The following is a 26,645-nucleotide window of genomic DNA, read 5'->3' on the forward strand; positions in this document are numbered from 1 at the left end:
GGGCATAACTCTAAAACTATAAAAGATATCAACATGAAACTTTGTAGGTAGAAAGATCTCAATGAGTAGATGTGCAGTGCTCAAGAACCGTAACTCTGGCTTGCCTAATTTTGGAGCTATTGCCCTTTGCTCATTTTTAAAATTTGAACTTTGTCTGGAACATAACTCTAAAACTATAAGAGATATTAACATGAAACTTTGTAGGTAGATAGATGTCATTGGGTAGAAGTGCAATCAAAAGAACCATAACTCTGTTCCGCCCCAATTTTAGCTCACCTGTCACAAAGTGACAGGGTGAGCTTTTGTGATCGCTTTTCGTCCGGCGTCCGTCCGTCCATCTGTCCGTCGTCCGTCCGTAAACTTTTGCTTTAAATGACATCTCCTCATAAACCATTGAGCCAATTTCATCCAAACTTCACAGGAATGTTCCTTTGGTGATCACCTTTAAAAATTGTTCAAAGAATTTAATTCCATGCAGAACTCTGTTTGCCATGGCAACCGAAAGAAAAATCTTTAAATATCTTCTTTTAAACAACCCTAAGAGCTAGAGCTTAGATATTTGGCATGAAACATCTTCTAGTGAGTGTCTACCAAGTTTGTTCAAATAAAAGCCCTGGGGTCAAAATTGGCCCCGCCCCAGGGGGTCATTGATTTTCCCTATATGCATACAGTAAAAACTTAAAAAATCTTCTTTTAAAGAACAGTAAGAGCTAGAGCTTAGATATTTGGGATGAAACATCTTCTAGTGAATGTCTACCAAGTTTGTTCAAATAAAAGCCCTGGGGTCAAAATTGGCCCCGCCCCAGGGGGTCATTGATTTTCCCTATATGCATACAGTAAAAACTTAAAAATCTTCTTTTAAAGAACCCAAAGAGCTAGAGCTAAGATATTAAGCATGAAACATCTTCTAGTGAGTGTCTACCAAGTTTGTTCAAATAAAAGCCCTGGGGTCAAAATTGACCCCGCCCCAGGGGGTCATAGATTTTCCCTATATGCATATAGTAAAAACTTAAAAAATCTTCTTTTAAAGAACCCAAAGAGCTAGAGCTAAGATATTTAGCATGAAACATCTTCTAATGAGTGTCTACCAAGTTTGTTCAAATAAAGCCCTGGGGTCAAAATTGGCCCCGCCCCAAAAACTTAAAAAATCTTCTTTTTAAAGAACTCAAAGAGCTAGAGCTAAGATATTTTGCATGAAACATGTTCTAATGGGTGTCTACCAAGTATGTGTAAATAAAAGCCCTGGGGTCAAAACTGGCCCCGCCGGGGGGGGGCATTGATTTTCCTTATATGTGTATAGCAAAAGCTTAAAAATCTTCTTTGAAAAAACCCAAATAGCTAGAGTTTAGATATTAAGCATGAAACATCTTTAAGTAAATATCTACAAAGTTTGTTCAAATAAAAGCCCGGGGGTCAAAACTGGCCCTGCCCCAGGGTTGTCATTGTTTTTAACTATATGTGTATAGTAAAAACTTTAAAAATCTTCTTTTAAAAAACCCAATGAGCTAGAACTTACATGTTTAGCATGAAACATCTTCTTATGGGTGTCTACCAAGTCTGTTCAAATAAACAAATAAAAGCCCTTGGGTAAAAATTGGCCTGGGAGTGGGGGGGGGGCCTTTATACAGGTGAGCGACCTCAGGGCCATCATGGCCCTCTTGTTTTAATTATCTCCCCTTTTAGAAAAATCTTGTCGGGGACATTACTCTAAAACTATTACAGATACAACATGAAACTTTGTAGGTAGATAGATCTCAATGAGTAGATGTGCAGTGCGTAAGACTCGTATCTCTGCTTTGCCTAATTTTGGAGTTATTGCCCTTTGTTTATTTTTAAACTTTGAACTTTGTCGGGGACATAACTCTAAAATTATAAGAGATATCAACATGAAACTATGTAGGAAGATAGATCTCAATGGGTAAATGTGCCATGCACAAGAACCATAACTCCATTTTGCCTAATTTTGGAGTTCTTGCCCTTTGTTTATTTTAACACTGAACTTTGTCCGGAACATAGCTCTTAGATTATTACAGATATCAACATTAAAATTTGTATGTAGATAGATCTCATTGGGTAGAAGTTCAGTGCAAAGGACCATAACTCTTTTAAGCCCCGTTTTTGAATTGTCTAACCTTTTAGAAAATCTTGTCCAGGACATAACTCAAAAACTAAAAGAGGTATCAACATGAAATTTTTTAGGTAGATAGATCTTAATGGATAGATGTGCAGTCTACAAGAAAAGTAACTCTGCCTTGACTAATTTTGGAGTTTATTTGACTAGTCCAAAATTGGTCTTATGTGAGTCAATATCTTTTAAGTTCTTTTACAAATTTTTTTTACTATAAAACAGGTCATAGATATTTTTAGCTCTTTGAAATTTTATTCAGACAATTAGCAAAAAAATCGATAAATATGAAGAAAAAAAAACACTCGGGGCTAGGTTCCCCCAAACACAGATATTTTTTAAAGGCCTATATATAGCAAGCTTATTTGTAAGATATAACTTTTTAGTCCCCTACCAGTTAATCAGGTGCGGCGTCCGTAAACTTTTACTTTAAACAACATCTCCTCATAAACCGCTATTCATCCAAACTTCACAGGAATGTTTCTTTGGTGGTCACCATTAAGAATTATTCAAATAATTAATTTCATGCAGAACTCTGGTTGCCATGGCAACTGAAAGAAAAAACTTCAAATATTTTTTTTTTTTTTTAAAGCTAAGAGTAATATTTGGCATGAAACATCTTCTAGTGAGTGTCTACCAATTTTGTTATCCCGGCCAATGGAATCAGGAGGAGGATATTGTTTTGGCCTTGACCGTCCGTCCGATTCCACCTGTCCATCCGATATTTCGTTTCTGCGCTAGTTCTCTGCAACTACTAGCTGGAATTCAAGGAAACTTTATAGGAACCATCAATACCAAGAGGAGATTTTATTTGTACACTATTCCCAACAGCACAAATAAATTGATACTATACGATGCTATTTCACCCTATATGAGGCTTATATTGGAAAACAAGCTCGCGATTGATCATATCGTGGCAACTGAGCAGTGCCTGTTCTGGTCCAACCCTTCAATACAGAGTTATTCCCCTTGATTAGTTATGTAGTATGTATATAGAGCAATAATTATTTCTGCGATACTTCTCTGCAGATACTAACTTGAATTCAACAAAACTTTGTTGGAACCGTCAACTTCAAGATGAGATGCGCATAATGTCTCCAGGGTTCGTACAGTCTTAAAAAGTGCTTAAATTTGAGTCTCTTTCTTAAAAAGTGCTTAAAAATGTAAAAAAGTGCTTAAAAGTCCTTGAATTTGATTACTGTTTTGAAAAGTTTGCTTAAATTTGCTTAAAATGTTCTTGAAAATATTTGAATCACAGAATGACATAGTTTAGATAAAAATCAACGGTTAACAAAATAAAAAAAGATCCAATCAATGAAATGTTTACTGAAGGTAACAGTAAGTTTATAAATTGCAGTTGTTTTGAACTAATCTGTATTTGATGCACCCTTTGATGCACCCTTTGTTTTTCTCGTATAATGTCATAAAAATGTGTATTCAACAAAAAATGGTGAACAAACTATCCATCATAGGTTGAAGATTGTGTCGGTATATGTGCAACAAATTTGCTTGAAAAATGGAAAAACATGCTTAAATAGTGCTTAAAATGTCCTTGAATTTTGGCATTGGATGTCTGTACGAACCCTGGTCTCTTGTTCTAGTCCGACCATTCAACATAGAATAATTGTTTCCGTGCTATCTCTCTGAAACCACTGGCAATTTCAATGGGAACCATCAATACCAAGAAGAGATGTGCCTTGCCTTGTTAAGGTCAGACGCTTCAACACAAAATAATGGCCGTTGATTAGTTATGCAGTATGCATATAGAGCAAAAAAGCGATTCCATGCTATTTCTCTGCAACTACTTGCAGGAATTCAACAAAACTTAATTGGAACTTTCAATACCAAGACGAGATGGGCATAACATTACCTTGCTCTGGTTAGACCAACATCAGAGTTATGGCCTTTGATAAGTTAGACAGTGTGCATATAGAGCAATAATGGTTTATGCGCTATTTCTCTGCAACTACTGGCTGGAATTCAATGAAACTTGATGGAAACTATCATTTCTAAGAGGAGATGCGCATATCCTTGCCTTGTTTTGGTCAGATCCTTCAACACATAGTTATGGCCCTTGATTAATTACATGTATGAAGTATGTATTATAGAGCAATAATGCTTTTTTTTTGCAACTGCTGGATTGATTTGAACAAAACTTTATGGGAACCATCAATACAAAAAGGCAATTTGCCTCTCATTGGCATGTCCAGATAATAAATTTGTGGTTTTAGACTATACTCTTTTTAGCTCACCTGAGGACAACTTCTCCTCCTAAACCACATGGCCAAATTTGTTGAAACTTTGCAGAGATGTTTCTTGCATGAAGCTTTACCAAAGTTGTTCAAATGCCATGGCAACCAAAAGATTTTTTTACAGTCAAAATTGGCCCCACCCAAGGGGGTCATTGATTTTCCCTATATGCATATAGTAAAAAAATAAAAAATCTTCTTTTAAAGAACCCAAAGAGCTAGAGCTAAGATATTTAGCATGAAACATCTTTTAATTGGTGTCTACCAAGTTTGTTCAAATAAAAGCCCTGGGGTCAAAATTGGCCCCGCCCCAGGGGGTCATTGATTTTCCCTATATGCATATAGTAAAAACTTAAAAAATCTTGTAAAAAACCGAAAGACCTAGAGCTTAGATATTTGGCATGAAACATCTTCTAGTGAATGTTTACCAAGTCTGTTCAAATAAAAGCCCCAGGGTCAAAATTGGCCACACCCCAGGGGTCATTGATTTTCCTTATATGTATATAGTAAAAACTTTAAAAAAAACTTCTCGTGAAAATCTTAAAGGGATAGAGCTAAGATATTTGGCATGAAATATCTTATAATAGATGTCTACCAGGTTTGTTCAAATAAAATCCCAAGGGTCAAAATTGATTTTCCTTATATCTCCAAACAATCTCACTTTGAAACATCAGATTTAAACCAAAATGGTTATAAACTCAGTGTTGCAAACCGTAAAAATTTTGTTGGCGGCGGTATTGCTTTGACATGTAAAAGTACCATCAATATGCGGAAAAAGGATTCCGGCCCGACCCAAACTTTTGAGTACAGAATATGGCAATTGGTTTTCAAAAACATTACCATAAATTGTGTAGGAATTTATAGACCCCCATCATTAGCTACTCCTCTGCAATTTGTGAAAGACTTCTTTGAATTTATGGAGGACATTGTTTCAAAATATCAAATTCTCTTGACAATGGGGGATTTCAATCTTCATATACACGACGACACCTGTGCTATTTCAGAATTTAATAACTGTTTGTGTGCTATGGGATTAGAACAACATGTACATTTCCCCACACAAGTGTTCGGTCAAAGTCTCGATCTTGTGATCACAGAGGTCGCAAATGGTGTTGAGCTAGTCTCATGTGAACCTGGTTCATTTCTTTCAGACCATCATGCAGTGAAAGTTGTCACAAAAGTGAAAAAAGAGAACATTATCAGCAAATCCATCAAATACAGAAACTTTAAAGATATTGATCGCTCAGAATTTGCCAGTGATATTACAACTATAAAAATTGAAAGTGAATCAATTACTGAATATGTGGAACTTTTCGAATCCGAAATGAAAGCTATCGTCGATAAACATGCACCTGAAATTGAAAAAACAGTTATATGTTGAAATCCGAAGCCATGGTTTACTGAGAGTATAAAACACTCAAAGAGTATTCTGCGCAAATCTGAGCGCATGTGGAGAAAACACAAAAATCCAAATGATTTTGAATTCTTCAAAAATGCAAGGAATAAATACAATTATGAACTAAATCTTGAAAAGAAACGCAAACTTAGTCAGAAAGTGCTCGCATTCAAGGGAGATTCCAAGAAACTCTACAACTTCGTGACTGATCTCACCGGCGGAAAGTCCAAAAATCCAATGCCAACCGTCGAAAACGAAAACAGTTTAGCTGATAAATTTGCAGATTTTTTCATGAACAAAATTGAGACAATACGAGACAACCTTAAACATCATAAGAACTATGAACCATTGCCAAAAGATGTACCAAAATTCGAGGAATTTGGAACATTAAGTGAAAATGATGTGAAAAAATAATTAATTCCATGCAAACAAAATCATGCGAAATTGACGTTTTGCCAACGAAAGTGTTGAAGTCATTTGTGACTGAACTGCTTCCCATCATTACCACACTAGTGAATCTTTCGTTGTCGCAAGGTGACTTTCCACCAAATTGGAAACAGGCAATTATATAAGTTAGACCATTGTTGAAAAAACTTGGACTCGAACTCATTTTTTCTAACTACAGACCAGTGAGCAACCTACCATTTCTGTCAAAATTAATTGAAAAGGCAGCATTGTTCTATCTTAACAAACATGCAAATGAACACAATCTCCTTCCCAAGAACCAATCAGCGTACCGACAGCATCATTCGTGTGAATCAGCATTTACTTCGTCTTGTAAATGACATTCTTGCTGCCATGGAAAATCAAGAAGTAACTGCGTTAATAGCACTGGACTTAAGTGCAGCGTTCGATACCGTCCATCACGACATCCTCTCGACGTTCTCAATCGTCAGTATGGTATCTGTGGAGTTGCACTCGACTGGTTGGACTCGTACCTGCGACCCAGGAGTTGTCGCGTAAGTGTGAACAATATAATGTCGTCAGCGCGTGATCTTACGTGCAGTGTCCCCCAAGGAAGCTGTTTAGGGCCGTGGCTCTACCTCGCGTATGCAGGGACCATATTTGACATTGTTACCCCTACCATCTCCGTGTACGGCTTCGCCAACGATCATACTGCCAGCAAATGTTTCAAACCTACACCCGCTCTCGAGGCCGAATCCATTGCGGAACTAGAAGAGTTCGCAACACAAGCAAATGATTGGATGAACAGTAATAAATTAAAAATGAATTCTTCAAAAACTGAACACATAATTTTCGGAAGTGCTCCTCAGTTGCGTAAACTGTCTAAAGATGAAATTAACATCTGTGGTGATAAGATCAAACGACAAAATACGATCAGATATTTTAGGGGCATATTTGGACGAAAATCTGACTTTCAAACATCACATCAAGATACAGTGTCGAACAGCTATGTTGAGCTTTTTCGCATAAAAAAATATTCGCAAATTCCTCACACAAGATGCAACAGAAACTCTTGTACTCTCACTCGTTATTTCTCACTTAGACTATTGCAACGTGATTCTGTATGGTATTTCAAACTGTGATATTGCAAAACTACAGCGAATTCAAAACATGTGTGCCAAACTAGTATTGAATCGTAGGAAAAGTGACAGTTCTAAGCAGGCGCTATACGATCTACACTGGCTGCCCATCAAGGCCAGAATTCAATTCAAGATTCTTGTATATATGTACAACTGTCACGTTGGAAAATGCACCAACTTATTTGACCGACCTGCTTACACCTAAAGTTCAAAAAACGTTCTCTGAGATCATCATCATTTTCAGTTGACAGTTATGAAGTGCCTTTTAATAAGTGTAAAACTTTCAGTGACAGAAGTTTCAGTACAATCGGCCCGAAACTCTGGAATGATCTTCCATTAAAATATCAGACAATGCTCATCAGTTGATAGTTTCAAGAAACACTTGAAGACTCATTTCTTCAGAGACTATTTTAATCTTTTTTAGTCAAAGTCAGTAAAGTGTAGAAACTAAGAGACAATGTTTTTTCTGCGCATTAACTCTGTGATGAATATCTGATTTTACAATGTATTTATTATCCAAGTAACATTTGCATGTCTTTTACCATGTCCTTTAATAATATAGCCATATTTTTAATTATTTTAAATAACATTACTTTCTTTTATTTGTGATACCATGTTTTAGATTTAGATTTAGAATTAATTGTTTTATTATTCTTAAACTACATTTATTTATTACTTTTAATGTTCTGATGTGATATTGTACAACGCCATTGAATATGTATTATATGTAGAAATAGGCGTTCAAGCAAATAAAACAGTTTCAGTTTCAGTTTATATGTATATTAGTAAGAACCTAAAAAATCTTCTTGTGACAACCAAAAGCACTATAGATAAGATATTTAGCATGAAACATGTTTTAGTGTATGTGTACCAAGTTTGTTCAAACTAGTGCCCAAGGGTCAAAATTGGCTGCACCCCAGGGGTCATTGATATTCCTTATATGTATATAGTAAAAACTAAAAAAAATCTTCTTTTGACAATCCAAAAGAGCTAGAGATTAGATATTTGGCATAATAAAATCTTCTAGTGGATGTCTACCAAGATTGTCCTAAAAAAAGCTTTAGGCTCAAAATTGGCCCCGCCCCAGGGGTCTTAATTTTCCAAATATGTATATAGTAAAAACTTAAAAAATCTTCTGGTGATAATCCAAAAAAGGTAGAGCTTAGATATTTGGCATGAAACATCTTCTAGTGGATGTCTACCAAGTTTGTTCAAATGAAACTCCTAGGGTCAAAATTTGCCCAACCCCAGGGGCCATTGATTTTCCTTATATGCATATAGTAAAAACTTTTAAAAATCTTACTGTGACAATCCAAAACCGCTATAGATTTGGCATGAAACATCTTCTATTGGATGTCTACTAAGTTTGTTCAAATAAATGCCCTATAGGATCAAAATTGACCTGGCACCAGGGGTCATTGATTTTCTTTATAAAATATATACATGTAGTAAAAACTATAAAAAAAACTCTTTGTTCAAATAAAAGCCCTAGGGTCAAAATTGACCCCACCTCAGGGATCATTGATTTTCCTTATATATACATGTATTCTAAAGACCTAAAGCTTAGATATTTGGCACGAAATATGTTCTAGTGTATGTCTACCATGTTTGTTGAAATAAAACCCCTAGGGTCAAAATTGGCCCCCGCCCCAGGGGATTGAGCTTGACAGTTCAAACCCCAGCCAGGTCAAATGTTTGTTTTCCCTCTCTTTTTCTATCATCTTTTTATTAGCTTACCTCTCACTTAGTGACAGGCTGAACTATTTAATAAAATGGCTGCCAGAGTTAAAATTAGAAAACAAAAACATCCAAACAATATCTTAACCACTGGTTCAGTTTTGAAATAATTTTACACAAAAATTTTCTTGGTGACAGTGTACAAATTTTTTTCAGATTTAGCTGTCCCTTGTTTTCTAATTGTGCCTCTGGGGTGAAAGGGGGCTACACTTTGACTGGTTCTCAGGTGAGCAATCTAGGGCCCTCTGGGCCCTCTTGTTATAAATTTTCTCCTTTCAGCAGGGTATTTTGCAACCTCCCACTGCTTCTTGTTTGTTTATTTTTTTATATTTGTTTATTTATTTATATATTTCAGGTATAGCATGTGATAGGTGTATTCAAAACATGACTGCTGGTTCAGCATTGCTTCATCATTGGCTTCATAGACTACTTGTGCACACATTAACAGTTCCATCACCTGTCAAGAAAGTACAGAAAGTGTCCCATATATGTTTAGTACAGGAATAATGTTTCACATTGTTGTATTACAGTATACTAATTATTGTTAATGTTAAAGTATAACATTTGTACATTGTAATACCCCATAAACTTAGTTTGAAGGGGGTGAAATGGAGTCAGTCTGTCCCTTGGCAAATCTGTCCCCACTTGTGAAATCTTGGCAAGACAACTCCTACATTATATGATTAATTTCTTCTAAACTTACATTATTTGTTTCTCGCATGCGTATGTGTGTTGCCTCCAGACTTATGATTTTACTGACATATGTGTCCTTATCAAGTCCTTATCATTTAATGATATACCTGGGACATGATATTATTCCCTGAATATACAGAATGAATACAAAATAGGACTGCTCATAGAAGTGTTCATAATTATCAAGAAAATTAAATAAACAATAAAAAAATGGAAAAAAAAATGAAAAGAAATATAATTATGCTTGAACAATCTATACACATATGTAAAACACTGTGTGAAATATATTTTGGCTGGAAGTACAGGCCTGTGTGCTAGCCACTTGATTTCCATGAAATGAAGGCAAATTTACGAATATAAATTTTTACTGTTCTTTATAATCTTTATAATATTGTTGAATTATTTTATTTAACAAGTTTCATTTAATATTTGTAAAAGTTAGCTGTTTTACAGTGATTGACCATCTTGTTCCCCTGTGATTAACCACAGAGAAATTACTTAAGCTGTAGTTTGATGTCCTCTGTGGTAAAAGTTTTCTTTTGCAAGGTCTATTAACTAATATTTGAGAAAAATTTGTTTGCAATGAGTGTCATCCATGTGGCCCTGTAAAAATCCCTACTGATCATACTGTTTACCAAAGTGGCATGGGAGGAACGTTCCCAGACTTGAGGCAGTTCCAGTTTGGCACAACTTTATAGAAACCTATTTAGATATTCTTTTAAAAAGCTACTTAAATAGAGCTTTTATTATTATATTATGCCCCACCTCCCCCCTCCCCCCTCCTTCTCATCCATTCCCTATAAAGAAGAAGGGTATATTGCTTTGCATTTGTAGGTTGGTCGGTCCATTGACCAAATGGTGTCCGTCAATAACTAAAGAACACTTAGGCCTAGGAACTTCAAACTTGGCATGGGGATCAAAAAGACCAGAAGATGACCAGAAGATTGTTTTATGGGTCTTTAGGTCAAAGGTAAAGGTAAAATTCACCTTGAATGTTAAAATGGTATCCAAATAATAACTCAACAACTCATGGGACCTTGACCTTCGAACTTCACAGGTTCATTGGTCTATGCCAGTAGATAACCCCTATTGCTTTTTAGGGACAAAGGTCAAAGTCACATTGACCTTGTAAGTGAAAATGGTTTCTTACCAATAACTCAAAAACTCAAGTTGCCTTGGTTGATATTTTTTATTAAACTAAAAATGCTTCTGGTATACACATTTCAAGGTTAAATGTAATATAACATATTGGCTGTCAAGGAGGCCTACATGATTCATAACATTTAGGTAAGATTTGTGATTGCTGCTTACAACCTTAACGGTCACAATGACCCAGTGACTATTTAAGTAAAGAGCAGTCAAAAATTTATTCAGTTTTGAAATGCAAATTGTGTCATTAGAAAATCTTTAAAGACAATTTATAATTTTATAAGTTTTATAAACCTTTTGAGTGTTACATAATTGTATTCTGTATATAGCTTTATGTGCATCTGAAATGGCCTAGTCTATTTATATGTTTCATTTTTTGTGCAAACATTTTATATATTAATGTAGTGTAATCTGTACATTTTTTATGTATTTTATACAAGATTTTAATTCATCGTCACACACATAAATATGTATTATATATATAATGTTGTAGACTTGAACACAAATATGTCTTTTTTTTTAGCTCACCTGTCACAAAGTGACAAGGTGAGCTTTTGTGGTCGCTTTTCGTCCGGCGTCCGTAAACTTTTACTTTAAATGACATCTCCTCATAAACCACTAAGCCAATTTCATCCAAACTTCACAGGAATGTTCCTTTGGTGGTCACCTTTGAAAATTGTTCAAAGAATTTAATACCATGCAGAACTCTGGTTGATGGCAACCAAAAGAAAAAACTTTAAATATCTTCTTCCAAAAAACCCAAAGAGCTAGAGCTTAGATATTTGACATAAAACATCTTCTAGTGAGTGTCTACCAAGTTTGTTCAAATAAAAGCCCTGGGGTCAAAATTGGCCACACCCAAGGGGGTCATTGATTTTCCCTATATGCATATAGTAAAAAAATAAAAAATCTTCTTTTAAAGAACCCAAAGAGGTAGAGCTAAGATATTTAGCATGAAACATCTTTTAATTGGTGTCTACCAAGCTTGTTCAAATAAAAGCCTTGGGGTCAAAATTGGCCCCGCCCCAGGGGGTCATTGATTTTCCCTATATGCATATAGTAAAAAATCTTCTTTTATAGAACCCAAAGAGCTAGAGCTAAGATATTTAGCATAAAACATGTCCTAATAGATGTCTACCAAGTTTGTTCAAATAAGAGCCCTTTGGTCAAAATTGTCCCGCCCCGGGGGTCATTGATTTTCCTAATATGTGTATATAGCAAAAACTTTAAAAATCTTCTTTGAAAAAAAACAAATAGCTAGAGTTTAGATACTAAGCATGAAACATCTTCTAGTGAGTGTCTACAAAGTTTGTTCAAATAAAAGCCCTGGGGTCAAAACTGGCCCTGCCCCAGGTGTGTCATTGTTTTTAACTATATGTGTAAAGAAAATACTTAAAAAAATCTTCTTTTAAAAAACCCAACGAGCTAAACCTTAGATGTTTAGCATGAAACATCTTTTAATGGGTGTCTACCAAGTTTGTTCAAATAAAAGCCCTGGGGTTTAAACTGGCCCCGCTCAGGGGGCCCATATACAGGTGAGCGACTTCAGGGCTATCATGGCCCTCTTGTTGAAACTTGTAATATTTTCATTTAAAAGGGCACTTAAACAAACTACATTTTTTCACTAACAGATATGATAATATGATATAATTAGATATATTATGCCATTACTAGAATAGATTATGCTCAATGTTTTCTACAAACAAAGTTCTTCTTTTGTTTTTATACACCAAGGATTGTTTAGGAGGTATTGTGGTATGGCATTGTCTGTTCATCTGTTAGCACTCACATATGACATGATGTGACATTTATATAGGATTAAATGTCTGTTCATTCTGTACAGACTGTACTTTTTGGTATGGGTAAAAATATGTTTTTATTAAATATTAATTAAAGGAATAGCCCCTAAACATCAACTAAGGAAGAAGTATGTCTGTCCTTCAAATGTTAACCTGCACAAGGTAATGTAAAGACCCATTGCTTATGGTCATAATTGTCATAAAATTTTGTGTCCTCTCAATAAATATACCCATGGATGAAAATGTTCTTCAAACACTCAAATGTTCACCTCGGCAAGGTGATGTGCAGAATTTATATGCTGTAAGTTTGCTTCTTAAAGGTTGAGGTCACACTTGAAGGTCAAATTTCAGACAATTTTATGTCTGCACTTTTAGATCTCTTCAGCTTTGAAAGACTTCTTTCAAACTTAGCTCATATGTTCAACTTAAAACATAATGTTAAATGGACCAAATAACATCTTGTGTCATATTAAGATAGTATGGTTATTGGTCATTTCTCCGACAGCTCTATTTAATTTGAAACTTAACAATAAATTGATAGTATATGTTCAAGGCCTTTTTTTAACTTCGAAAAATCTTGTTTTTTAGCTCATCTTTTTTGTATTAAAGAAACTATTGCTACAGTCATGTTGTTCTTAGACATTGAAGTTGTTGTTGCTGTTTCCATCCGAAAACTTAAATGTTGGTCATCATTTTTTTATGCCTCGCTGATTGAATCTGGATTGTATTTATTTGGTGTTGTCCATCCGTCCCTCCTAATCCATCCATCTGTCTGTTCGAATTTCCGGGCTAGTTCTCTGCAACTACTGGCAGGAATTCAACAAAACTTTATGGGAATGACCAACACCAAGATGAGATGCGCATATTGTCGCCTTGTTCCGGTCCGACCCTGTAACACAAAGAGTTATGGCCCTTGATTAGGTTTGCAGTATGCATACAGAGCAATAATCGTTTTTGTGCTATTTCTCTGCAAGTACTGGCAGGAATTCTCTGAAACTTTATGGGGACCATCAATACTAAAAGGACATGTACATATTGTTGCGTTGCTCCAGTCAGATCCTTCATCACAGAGTTATTGCAACTACTGGCTTGAATTCAAGGAAACTTTATGGGAACAATCAATACCAAGAGGAGATTTTATTTGTACACTATCCCCAACAGCACAAATAAATCGATACTTTTGCTTTTGAATTTTTCTGATGTGACCTTGATCATCAAACAACCTTCAGGACAAAGCCTTCTAAAAAGTTGAACTGACTTTGACCTTGAGCTTTAAATGTCCTTGACCGTCAAGGTCAAAGTATTGAATTTTGAGTTGACATAGTTTGGTTTTTAGCTCGACTTTTCGCAGAATAATCGAGCTAATGCAGTCACCCATTTGTCGGCATCCCTGTGGTTAAGTTTTTGCGTATAAGCTGGTATCTCCATAACTACTGAAGGGAATGGATTGAAACTTCACACACTTGTTCTCTGTGATTATATTACATGATTGGCACAAGTCCCATAACTCTGATTTGCTTTTTTGCATAATTATGCCCCTTTTTCGACTTAGAAATTCTTGGTTAAGTTTTTGCGTGCAAGCTGGTATCTCAATAACTACTGAAGGGAATAGATTTAAACTTCACACACTATTGTTCTCTGTGATTATCTAACATGATTGGCACAAGTCCATAACTCTGATTTGCTTTTTTGCATATCATCATAACTATTGAAGGGAATGGATTGAAACTTCACACACTTGTTCTCTGCGATTATCTTACATGATTGGCACAAGTCCCATTACTCTGATTTATTTTTTGCATAATTATGCCCACAACAACTTTCGATTGAAACTTCACACACTTGTTCTCTGTGATTATGTATCATGATTGGTATAAGTCCCATAACTCTGATTTGTTTTTTTTCATAATTATGCACCTTTTTCGGCTTAGAAATTCTAGGTAAAGTTTTTGCTTTTTTTTTTTTTTTGGTATCTCCATAACTACTGAAGGGTTTGTGCCTTTTTTTGAACAATTTTATGCATTCATAATAATAATTAAGCAGTGATTAACTCGATAAAACATCTTAATAACAAGCCTTTGTACCTTTTCTGACAATTTTATGTATTCATATTGGTAAGCATTATTATACTCAATGAAACACACTTGTGACAACTTTTCGAATAGTCAAGCGTAACTGTCCTCCGACAGTTCTTGTTTATGTACGGATTTGATTCATATGCGGACAAAACAGCACTTGTGACCAAACAGATATGTGGAAAAATTTACATAATTTTATATCTTGACCTTTATATTGACCTTGTCGATCAAATGATTGAATTTTGCTTATAATATATTTTCTTAAGTTTGTCATTTATGTATGGAAATGATTCTTTTTTTTATAAAACAACAAGTGTGACAGGACAGACCTGTAAAATTTAATTTTCTTTTAAACCGTTTATTTGTTTGCTTTTAGAAAAAGTAAAAAAATGAGCGTTGCCCCTGCCTGGCGGTGGCTCTTGTTTATTCAAATTGGCTTCAGAAAACTATTTTTTCTTTTACTTAGTTATTTTCCTGTTGTTTTTTTTACCAAAATAATGGTAAGCAAATGATAATAATTTTTTAGCATGGCAATTTATTGAAATTACTATTAGTTCACAGATGAAACATCATAAAATGTAGGTCCAGTTCAAATTTGGCTTCAGACAACTTAATTTTGAAATAGGTTGGGGATATGAATCTCCTTCAGTGATAGTTCTAGTTACTGTTATTGTTTTTACATGTAAGCACATTTTATCATCTTATTATAACGATTTTTTTTGTGCTTATAAAGTTACAATTGCTTGCATAACCTGCAGTTATGTAGATGACAAACTTTATAGATGATTTAACAAAACTACTTTATTTAAATATAAAACTTAGCAAATCATTAGTAATTAACTCAAAACAACAATGTTGGTTTACAATGTTTAAAGTTGATTTAAGGTATGACCACCCTAATGGGTGCTATATATAAGAAACTGAAAAATTGACAACATAAGTCAGATTATATGCCTTAAACAACAACTGCATGCAAAATTTACATGGACACTTTTCTAAACTTAACCTTGGATATTAGACAGACTCTATTTCAGAAATGACAAATCTTTAAATAATCTTTAATATCATCCTTATGGAAAATGTTTTCCCATTAATTATTGTTAAGAAACAAATAACATTCAGCTAACAATCCACACAAGCAAAAGGATTGTATATACTCAACATTTATGAAATATGTATAAAAAAAAATATTTCCCAACCCCCACCTTTAACACTTGTTTTTACTTTTTTCCGACTTAGAGAATCTTATTTAAAAAAAGCTCCTAAAGTTAACTAAAATGAGGGTCTGTTTTCAAAGTTTCCCTACATTTTCTCAACTGTATATTGGTTGATCTTGTCAAATATTAAATACTCTTACCATGTAGTTTTGATTTTATTATACAAGGTACTTTGAAAATATCAGGTATCATATTTATTATTAGATTTAGCATTTATTTAGCAAATAGATACCTATAATAATTATGTTATTAAAATTAAGTACTTTTTTCCAAATGGGATTTGAATGATACATAGATAATGTTTGAAAAAAGCTTACCCTTCTTGAGTTTTAAACTAGGACCCTAATTAACAGTAATTCTAGCCAATTTGAATACTCTTAAAAGTGGAGGCAATGCATTAGGGTGGTCATACCTTAATGGTTCATTCAGATTTGATTTGTATATATTTTATAAGTTTGTTTTTTTATGTGCTTTAGACATTAGTGTTACTTGTATAGGTGATATGTCTGCTTAAATTTGCTAGGTTTAGTTTATGTATGGTATATCAAATATACCTTACAGTAGAATAGTTTAATATAAAATGTTACTTTCATTGCACAAAGATAGATAGATACATACATGTAAATATTGGATATGTGTACAGACTTCGTTACAGTTTTTATATAAAGACATTAGGCTTAATGAAAACTGTTGAATGGAATTTATTTAATTTTTGCATGATCTTAGAAGAAAGTTTAAAGAGAAAAAAAATGAGATTTCCAATCTCTTCTTTTAGTTATGTATCCTTTGATGTTTTTGCCTATATAAGTTGACTTTTTTTAGCAAAATTGGCATATGTTTAAAATTAAACATACCACTCTGTATACAGTGTCAAATGTAATTGCTTCTGTAATGGTGTAAAACTGTTAATTTAGTCTTCAATAAAGCATGTTTAAGCATAAGAGACGTATCGCTTTTCACTCCAATTTCCAGATAATGTATGCCAGCTGCAATATGCCACCTGAGACATTTGGCTGCTTAGTTTCAGTAATAGTTCTAGCTAACACTGGATGTTTAAAATTTCGAGAAAAATTGGTTGGTCGTATTATGGACCCACACCTGGGTTTTTGTACATAGCATATTGTTTGCATGCATGGAAAAATTTTAGTATTAATCATACCACCGCACAACAAAGTTGTAAGGGGGGTATACTGGAATCAGCTTGTCCGGCCGTCGGGTGTCCGTTGGTTTTTTCTTGTCCGCCCAATAAATTAAGATTCCTTTGACCCACAGTCTCCATATTTGGCATGGAGGTTAGTCATGATAAGTAGATGACCCCTATTGATTTTGAGGTCACCATGTCAAAGGTCAAGGTCACAGGGGCCTTGACTTAAAAAAGCTTGTCCGCCCAATAACTTAGAATTCCTTTGACCCACAGTCTTCATATTTGACATGGAGGTTAGTCATGATTAGTAGATGACACCTATTGATTTTGAGGTCACCAGGTCAAAGGTCACAGGGGCCTTGACTTCAAAAAGCTTGTCTGCCCAATAACTTAAGATTCCTTTGACCCACAGTCTTCATATTTTGCATGGAGGTTAGTCATGTTTAGTAGATGACCCTTTTTGATTTTGAGGTCACCAGGTCAAAGGTCAAGGTCACAGGGGCCTTGACTTCAAAAAGCTTGTCCGCCCAATAACTTAAGATTCCTTTGACCCACAGTCTTCATATATGGTAGGGAGGTTAGTCATGATGAGTAGATGACCCCTATTGATTTTGAGGTCACCAGGTCAAAGGTCAAGGTCACAGGGGCCTTGACTTCAAAAAGCTTGTCCGCCCAATAACTTAAGATTCCTTTGACCCACAGTCTTCATATTTGGCATAGAGGTGAGTCATGATGAGTAGATGACCCCTATTGATTTTGAGGTCACCTGGTCAAAGGTCAAGGTCACGGGGGCCTTGATTTCAAAAAGCTTGTCCGCCCAATAACTTAAGATTCCTTTGACCCACAGTCTTCATATTTGGCATGGAGGTGAGTCATGATTAGTAGATGACCCCTATTGATTTTGAGGTCATTGGGTCAAAGGTCAAGGTCACAGGGGCCTTGACTATAAAAAGCTTGTCCGCCCAATAACTTAAGATTCCTTTGACCCACAGTCTTCATATTTGGCATGGAGGTGAGTCATGATTAGTAGATGACCCCTATTGATTGAATGTGATCCCTTTTGATGTTGAAGTCACTGGGTCAAAGGTCAAGGTCACAGGGACCTTGACTAAAAAAAAGCTTTTGCCCTCAATTGCTTAATAATGCCTGTTCGCAGTGTATTGATTTTGACATTTTCATATTGAAGCATGTTGAATACATAACTTAGCAATGCACTGGCTTAGTAACCTTAGATTTGGCAGGGAGGTTGTCCTTGAGCTCTAAATGGCCACTGTTGATTCTGACAAAGTGGTATGCGAGGGTATTCACGCCATGACAGTGGAATTTCTAGTTCATACAAGTGTTCACCATCATGAGGCATAGTGTTGTGCACATTAACTAGGTCTTTTGGTCAAAAATCAATGTCACAGCTTAAGGTCAGATGAAAATACTTAATACTTCAATTAGGAAATGCACCCATTTGACACGTGATAAAATCTGCACAAGAGTCAATTTGCCTCCTGGGAATTTTCACTTTTGCATTTATAATTACCTTCAGTCCACTCCTGCTTACCTATCATATCCTACATATGTTTAAATCACACTCAATAAAAAATGTTTTTGTTTTTATGCCACCGCAACATTGCGATGCGGTGGCATATAGCGATTCACCTGTGTGTTTGTATGTGTGTTATAAAGATTATATAGTGAACTTAAAAAATCTTCTTGTGAAAAACCACTAGTCCAATTTCAACCAAACTTGGCAGAATTGAACCTTAGGTGAAGGGCTTCCAAAGTTGTTCCATGCAGAAATTTGGTTGCCATGGCAACCAAAAGGAATTATAAGAATAAATTTAAAAAATCTTCTTGTAAAGGCCCACAAGGCCTAGAGCATAGGTATTTTGCATACGGTATTGTCTGGTAGGGTTCTACCAAGATTGTTTAAATTATAGCCCTGGGGTCAAAATTGGCCCCACCCCTGGGGTCATTGATTTTCACTATATGTACATATAGTAAAAATTAAAATACCTTCTTGTCTGAAGGTAAAAGGCTTATAGCTTTGATATTTGATATATGATATCATCTATAGGTACTCTACCAAAAATGTTCAAATTTTGCCTCTAGCGTGAAAATTAGCCCCGCACCAGGGTCATGGGTTTTCCTTTAATATATATAGTAAAATCTTTAAAAAAAATCATCTTCTCTAAATTGACAAAGGCTAGAGGTTAGATATTTTGCATGATACATTGTGTAGTGAACCTCTACCAAGATTGTTCAAATTATAGCCCTGGGGTCAAAATTGGCCCTGCCCCAGGGGTCATTGATTTTTGGTCACTATGTACATATTATAGTAAAAAAATAAAAAACTTATTGTCTGAAGGTACAAGGCTTAGAGCTTTGATCTCTACCAAAGTTCTTCAAATTTTGCCTCTAGTGTCAAAATTATCCCCACCCCGGGGCCATAGGTTTTCCTTATATGTATATAGTAAAATCTTTAAAAAAATCATCTTCTCGAAATTGACAAAGGCTAGAGGTTAGACATTTTGCATGAAACATTGTGAAGTGACCCTCTAAGCAAGATCGTTCAAATTATAGCCCTGGGGTCAAAATTGGTCTCACCCCGGGGGTCATTGATTTTCAGTCACTATGTTCATATAGTAAAAAATTAAAAAATCTTATTGTCTGAAGTAACAAGGCTTACAGCTTTGATATTTAGTATATGATATCATCTATAGGTACTCTACCAAAGTTGTTCAAATTTTGCCCCTGGTGTCAAAATTGGCCCTGCCCGGGGGCATTGATTTTCATTATGTAAACATAGTAAAAACAGAAACTAAAACAAATGTTTTCTGAATTGGAGAAAGCTACAGCTTAGATATTTGACATGAATAAATGTTGTTTGGTGGACCTGTATCAAGATTGTTTGAATTAAATCCTTGGGTCAAAATTTTGCCTTGCCCTTGAAGAGGACAGTGACCTTCTTTTCTGTCCTTTGATGTACGCCATGAAATTTGGACTATGTGCACAGTTTTAGTTGTAAAATTGATATCTGAGGTGACCTAGATTTTGATGATGTGACATACATGTACTTTCTTGTCCTTTGATGTGCAGCTATGCAATTTGAACCATGTGCACAGATTAAGATGTAAAGTGAACTTTGATATCAGCTGGCCTAGATTTTGACAAAGTGTCTTACTGTGTTGTCTTTGATGTACAGTCATGGAATTTTGGCCATGTGAAATATGACTTTCACCACCAAATTCACTAGACTCAACTGCATTGATTCCTACTCTGATCTTTTATTTGAATAACAATAGATTTAACCACTAATCTGATAATAAGAATTAGATTGGCCAGTGATCTATGCTCAATTGTATAGAAACAAAAAAATTCTGTTCCTACATTACTGTTTAGTGTCGTACATGTTATAATGCGGTGACATAGCATTTTTCACAATTGCAATCTTGTTTAATACAGAGATCATCAAGTGAAGCACCTAAAATGGAAAAAATCTGATCATGCTGATGAAGAAATATACACAAAAATTATTGTAAAACGCTACTTAGCCTGACTTGAGTGAAAGGTCTTGCAATGCTTTTCATTTTTGGGTTATTTTACACAATAAAAATCATCAAATCAAGCAAAACGAAGGAATGATTTGAAAATGTTTTGAAAGTTATTGGTTTAGATCTTTATCGAATGGTACACAATCTCGGAATAATTTTTCCAGTCCATTCATGTCAAAAAACCTCTGTGGAGTCCCTTTAATATGTCTTCTCCTTATATATTATGTAACCTCTCTTTGTTTCCTTATATTTTAGCTCACCTGTCACAAAGTGACATGGTGAGCTTTTGTGATCGCTTTTCGTCTGGCGTCCGTCCGGCTGCCGTCAGACATCTCATAAACCGCTGAGCCAATTTCATCCAAACTTCACAGGAATGTTCCTTTGGTAGTCAACTTAAAAATTGTTCAAAGAATTTAATTCCAATGCAAAACGAAAGAAAAAAACTTAAAAAGTAGTCAGTGTCTACCAAATTTGTTCTAATAAAAGCCGTGGGGTCAAAATTGGCCCTTCCCATGGGGGAGTGCCATTGATTTTCCTTAGTTGTATATAGTAAAAACTTTAAAAATCTTCATTTAAAAAACCCAAGTAGCTAGAGCTTAGATATTAATCGTGAAACATCTATTAATGGGTGTCTACCAAGTTTGTTAAAATAAGTGCTCTGTGGTTAAAATTGGCCCCGCCCCAAGGATCATTGATTTTCCATATAATTATGTGTATAGTAAAAACTTAAAAAATCTTCTTTTAAAAACCCCAAAGATATTTATCATGAAACATCTTCTAATGGGTGTCTACCAAGTTTGTTCAAATAAAAGCCCTTGGGTTAAAATTGGTCTCACCCTGGAGGCCTATATTCAGGTGAGCAATTTCAGGGCCATCATGACCCTCTTGTTTATCAAACAATATTTTTAGAATTTTAGCTCACCTGAGCTTGCTCAGGGTAAGCATTTAGGATCATTGAATGTCTCTTGTTGGTCGTCCGTCCACGTTTGTTCGTTAACACTCTAGCGGTCACATATTTGACTCAATCATCATAAATCGTTGTCAGGATATTGCTCGAATGAGTTCGAACATGGGTCATCTCGGATGAAAAACTATGTCACAGGAGCTAAAAATAGAAAAATCTTGTTAACACTAGTGGCTACTGGTTTGATCCAAATATCCTGGAAATTCGTCTGAAAGTTTGTTTTGGTGACTTCTAGGTCAAGTATAAATTAATAAGGGTCTAGGTCAAGAACGAATATGAGTCACCTGGGGTCAAAAACTTGGTCACACCGCCCGAATATGGATAAACCTTGTTAACACTCTAGTGGTCACATTTTGACTCAATCATCATCAAACTTGGTCAGAAGGCTTGTCTAGGTAATTGCTCGAATGAGTTCGAACATGGGTCATCTCGGATGAAAAACTAGGTCACAGGAGCTAAAAATAGAAAAAATCTTGTTAACACTTGGCTACTGGTTTCATCCAAATATCCTGGAAATTCGTCTGAAAGTTTGTTTTGATGATTTCTGGGTCAAGTTCGAATATGGGTTGCCTTGGGTCAAAAACTTGGTCACACCGCCCAAATATGGAAAAATCTTGTTCACATTTTTGCTTCAATCATTATCAAACTTTGGTGTCTATGACGTCTTGTCTGTGATACGCTGGCCTCATAACTTCTGATTCCTTTCCGAGCAAAAACATTGATCGCATAAGACAGTCACGGCGTTCTAACAAAATGTTACTTATGTAGCTAATTTAACTCTTCTCCTGTAACTTCACAGGCTATAGCTTTGATATTTGGCATGCAATATTGTGTAGTTGACCTCATCTTGAAGTTTTTATCCCTGGGGTCAAAATTACTTGTCAAGCCGTTTAGTAGTGAAATTTTCTTTGCAGATAATATCAATTAATTACATGTAGTTTTGAAAAATGTCTTAAAATTTATTATCTTATTTCATAAATTATTTTGCCTATAAAATATTTAAAAAACAACAACAAAAAACAATCCCTAAAGAACGCTAAAAACGGCAAAATTGAAAATGTTGCAGGCTCGGTTTGAGCATGTTCATGGACGGTATTTGAAAGAGCAAGCTAAAGTTCACATCCTATAGCACAGAAGTAAAATTCAACATATAAACATGGAAATGGTGAAATTGTGTGGTTTGAGGCATCAGAATTGCAGCCTCCGTTTATCCCTGCTGCGTAAGAGGCGACTAAATGTGGTCAATTCAATGGATTCTGCATCTCTTAGCCCCAGCAGATGAGGTGGTTTGACCCCTAGTGTAACGGTAACTTTGTAACCACCGAGGTAATCCTGTTTCGGCGCCATATGACCTAAATTGTGCGCCGTGAAACCAAACAAAGAAAAGAATTTAGAAACATCCGCAGATGTTTTCATATGGCATTTATCATGGAACCTTCAGTGAGATACTTTCATGTCATTCCATGAAAAGCGGCGTATTATCTGCGAGTAAAAGAATGTGTGTGCCCTCAACGAGAAAACAATGGGCGGAAAATGGAACTTCGGAAAGGAACCAGAAGTTATGAGGACAAGACGTCAAAAGACATATTTTAGAAGCAGGCAACATACCCTAACGGTGAATCAACAATATTCAATTGGAACCACCCATCCAGAATAAAGATCAAACACTATAAACATGCACAAACAACAATTAATACTGTCGTTCTAGGGTAAAATCACGGAATTTAAAAAGGTTATTTATAAAGTTAATGAAACAACTACAGTTAAACCAGCTGTCGAAAAGTCTAAAGGAGCATGTACACATTGATATTTCAACCAAAATGAGTAAAGAAACTTAAATCTCTAAAATTGCTTATGTTATTTGCGAACTTTTAATAAATATTCTTATTCGCGCTGAAATAAACTTATCCGATTAGCAGACAAGTCACCTGGGGGCTGGCGTACGAACAGGATGGTTTAGCAAGCGTTGAAGAAGACAGCATAAACATTTAAAAAAAAAAACAAAAAAAAACATAAAAGGCGCACGTTATATCATATAGGAAAGAGAAGAAAATCGTAAGTCGCAGAAAAGCAATACAAAACCCGTTACTGCTTTGAAGGTACCTGGTTTTCCTTTTATTTGATACGATTACCGTTTTATAGACTTTAAACGAGATAAAGCAATTTTTCGCGCATGCGTACTGCAAAAGATCATCGACCTACATAAACATGTGGACGTTCATTGACAATAACGTACAAAGTATAAAATTTTATAAAAGAACCTTTAAGAAAAAAACAACAAAAGATGCCTATATTATGGTGGCTGATTTGGTACACTTTGCGCGTTGCGTTGTCGATAGCGACAACATAACCTATATCGTTATCGCCTTTTCGTCTTGTCTCTAGCGAAAATGTCGCTAGCAAAATGCGCCAAACGGCGCGTTGTCGCACTGTCGCCTTGTCCTGTCTCTAGCGAAGCGCGCCAAACGGCGCGTTGTCGTGCTGCGCGTTGTTGCGATGTTTCACTGTCGCTTGTTTATAAGCCAATCCTTCGATTTGAACCGAGCAACAATGTGACATCGCAAAAACACGCCGCACGACAACACGCCGTTTGGTTAAAATCTTTAGCGACAGGGCGACAAGAAGAAAGTCCTACAACGCGCCGTTTGGTGCTTAAAATTTGTCGTGTTGTCGCTAGCGACAACACGACACATAAAAGCGTTCCAAATTAGCCACCATACTTTAAAGCTTTGTGGCTGTGGAGCCGTTACATTTCACAACAACGCTAAATGTCGCACTTGCCGCTAAATACCGCATATATTATTTCGATTCTAACATGTCAACAAATAAATGCTGCCGTTCCTGATACCAAGCTAAATCGCGCCTGATTTGTTTCCGTACTTTCTAGTATTTTAGCCCGTCACTTTTTTAATGGTTACGTCACATGTCTTATGTACGGAAGAGCATTAGTGCCAGGTGTATGTTTTTTATTAACTCGAAATTTCGAGTTACTAACTCGAAATTTCGACTTACTTATCTCGAAATTTCGACTTACTAACTCGAAATTTCGACTTACTAACTCGAAATTTCGAGTTACTTATCTCGAAATTTCGAGTTACTTATCTCGAAATTTCGAGTTACTAACTCGAAATTTTGACTTACTAACCTGAAATTTCGACAAACTAACTCACATTTCGAGTTACTTATCTCGAAATTTCGACTTAGTAACTCGAAATTTCGACTTAGTAACTCGAAATTTCGACTAATTAACATTACAAGAATGGCCAAAGTTATTAGTTAGATGATATAAGACATAGTAGGGAGTGCCGTTGAACGATGGAGATGGAGAAACGGGTGCCTGGACAAAAACTATTGAAATTAAACTTAAACTTAGTAATGGCATGTACACACCCGACCTAAAAAACACAAGGCTTCCTTTAATGTGTACGTTCAGGCGTTCTTCACACGTTGTATTGTATCCCACCTGTTCGAACATATCTTTTCACTTATCATATTCTTCTCATCCCTGTGAATAAAACGATCCTATACTTCACGTGTGGGACATCTGAGGAAAGTATCGCGGCGTGGCTAAAATAGGGCGTGCTGAGGCCTTTGTCAAAATTGTTGGACTGACTATATTTCTTGTAAAACCGGATGCTTTTATATTATTCCAAACAACAAGTTCCACTTTTATCAACTTTTATCAACACAATATGAATCAAAGTATTAGTAAATAATGAATAATGTTACAAAAACATTATTAGTATAAAGAAACGTGACAGACTAACTGCCATTTAAAACTTATTTAACACATGATATTGCACAGTTTACAATAGGGTAGGTTTTGGACTTGTTGTTTCTCCACATGATGGTTGTATGTGTGCTTAAGAAAAAGAAACATCCGGTTAACACGGAAATGTGGAAAGTGTGATTTTACCCCCCCCCCCCCCCTCCTCCACAAAAAAGCGAAGCATATGTTCTGTATGTGTGGACAATTTCACCCTATTAAATTGTTCTGTTAAATAAATGTTAAAGGTGCTCAATCAATGCGCAACTGCTACACACGAAAGAAAGTATCTTGAATTCAATCCTTGCTTTCACCGGCAACCAATGAAAGTCGTGCAATGTAAGTCGAAATTTCGAGTTACTAAGTCGAAATTTCGGGTTACTAAGTCGAAATTTCGAGATAAATAACTCGAAATTTCGAGTTAGTATGTCGAAATTTCGAGTTACTAAGTCGATATTTCGAGTTAGTAAGTCGAAATTTCGAGTTAGTAACTCGAAATTTCGAGTTAGTAACTCGAAATTTCGAGATAAGTAAGTCGAAATTTCGAGTTAATAACTCGAAATTTCGAGTTAATAAAAAACATACACCTGGCACTAATGCTCTTCCGTACTTATGGCTACGTTTCATGTCTGAATATATCTTTAGCGCAAAAAATATAATTATTATCACAAACTGTGATTTTTTCGCTCAATAAAATCAGTTTGGAGTTCGGATGCGAGGAATTATATCAAGATGGCGTAGCCAGAGACGGAGTGATATAGATCCAATGATGCGCATCCGAACGACAAACAGTGATTTTATCAAGCGATAAAATCACCGATTTGGATATATTATTTCGATTCTAACACGACATCAACAAAAAAGCTCCTGTACCTGATTATTATGGAACAGAATCAATGCATTTATTCCATCTTGCTTGATGACATTGGAACTTGCATTATGCTTGATTCCATCTTGCTTTATGATATTTAAACTTTGCATTATGCTGGATTCCATTTTTCGTTATTTCATTCAAACATTTCGTAGTCACCAATTCTTTCATTGAGTGATAACTATTAAACTGGAACAAGCCATTTGGAATACTAAAATGTTAACGTCATATACCATAATGCATAAGCTACCTTTCTTCATGCTCTATACAAACCATTTACGGTTTAGTTTTTTTGTATTACTTTTATGTATAAGTCATTTAAAATTGACTATTTTTTGTTCCCTGATGGATTTTTTAAAATGTGACTT

The 26,645-nt window shown here is 35.4% G+C and overlaps 1 protein-coding gene across 7 annotated transcripts in view; it reads left to right on the forward strand.

The window, feature by feature from the left end:
- LOC132712736 (serine/threonine-protein kinase PAK 2-like) overlaps positions 1-16,928 on the forward strand; it is a 168,740-nt gene extending 151,812 nt beyond the window's left edge. For all 7 annotated transcript variants that reach the window (XM_060695155.1, XM_060695158.1, XM_060695161.1 and 4 more), the window contains one exon: positions 9,407-16,928. The gene's annotated coding sequence lies outside the window, so the exon portion shown is untranslated. The remainder of the gene's footprint in view (positions 1-9,406) is intronic.
- Positions 16,929-26,645: the final 9,717 nt, after the last annotated feature.

Source organism: Ruditapes philippinarum, unplaced genomic scaffold (assembly GCF_026571515.1).
Source record: "Ruditapes philippinarum isolate M1 unplaced genomic scaffold, ASM2657151v2 ctg3931_1_1_1_1, whole genome shotgun sequence".
Classification (NCBI taxonomy): Eukaryota; Metazoa; Mollusca; class Bivalvia; order Venerida; family Veneridae; genus Ruditapes; species Ruditapes philippinarum.